We start from the raw sequence: 1165 nt of genomic DNA, 5'->3' as shown, positions 1-1165 counted from the left end.
AAAAAAATAATTTACTATTCATTGCCAGGGTTCTCATGGCTTTAATGGTGGAAAGGATTTTCAGTTGTTCTTACTCTGCCAGTCCTGATGACATCCTATTATTTGTTGCATCAGTGTCATGCTGCTTTTACCTATAGACACTGACATGCTTTATTAAATTTATAACTAGTATTTCATGTTTGGGGAGCTGACATAAATGGTACTTTAAATTTTATATTTTCATTGGTTCATGACTAATATATAAAAGTCGGATTTATTTTTATATATTGAACTTATATCATGCAAAATTGCTAAGTTTACTTATTAGTTCTAGTAGCTTTGGTGTAGATTTGCTGGGATTTTCTAAGTAGACAATCATGCTATCTGTGAATAGAGGAAATTTTATTTCTTCCTTTCTGATTGGTGTGATATTTATGTTTTTAGCCATATTGCAAACCTGCTTTTACTCTGGTTTATATATTAGATTATTTACTCAAAGTTTTTCCATTTAACTAATTTTGCAGTTCCACCCTGTTGTAATGCAGCACTGCTTCTTTCCAGTCATGACCTGTCTCTTTTCTGACTAGACAACTGTGAGGTCTTTCTTGTATGAGTCATGTCTATTTCCTTGATCAATTTGTATAATTTAGGCCTATCTTTGCCATAAGAATACTTTTCAGTAAGGAATCTCTCTACAAAATGTGTATTCCAATGAATAACTTTTTAAAAAAATTGGCAACTAGCAATGGAATGAGTAAAATCTGTCCCTATGACTGTGTCCTTGAAATGTTTTATAGCGCTCTCCTCCCAAATCATAATTCTCTTGTGTGGCATGGATGATTCACATGCATTTTAGGTCCTTAGAAAACTTTTTCTAACCCTTATTTAAAAATATTTTTTTTAAATATGAAATCTGTAGTAGTGGATATGATTGTCCTATCAGTGATTCCAAAATTCGAAGTAAAATGGTTTTTTTAAAGGTTATAAAACCCAGCCCCTTTGTTTTATAGATAATAAAATAGATTCTATTATCCCTCTGCAGCAGAGCTGCCCTTTAACTGTTATGAAAACACAGGAAGTGAATTCTAGCTTATCAGCTTTGAAAGGTACACCTCCACTTAGAAGGTACACCCTGGTCTGACTACCATCATTTTGCACCTGGATGACTGTAATAGCCTCATAACTG

At 33.0% G+C, this 1165-nt stretch overlaps 1 protein-coding gene across 1 annotated transcript in view; it reads left to right on the top strand.

The window, feature by feature from the left end:
* Positions 1 to 1165, top strand: part of LOC103598363 (usherin-like) — a 195774-nt gene that overhangs the window by 26080 nt on the left and 168529 nt on the right. The gene's annotated exons all lie outside the window — the stretch shown is intronic.

Source organism: Galeopterus variegatus, unplaced genomic scaffold (genome assembly GCF_000696425.1).
Source record: "Galeopterus variegatus unplaced genomic scaffold, G_variegatus-3.0.2 Scaffold2586, whole genome shotgun sequence".
Taxonomy (NCBI): Eukaryota; Metazoa; Chordata; class Mammalia; order Dermoptera; family Cynocephalidae; genus Galeopterus; species Galeopterus variegatus.
This window is presented reverse-complemented; position numbering and strand designations above follow the sequence as displayed.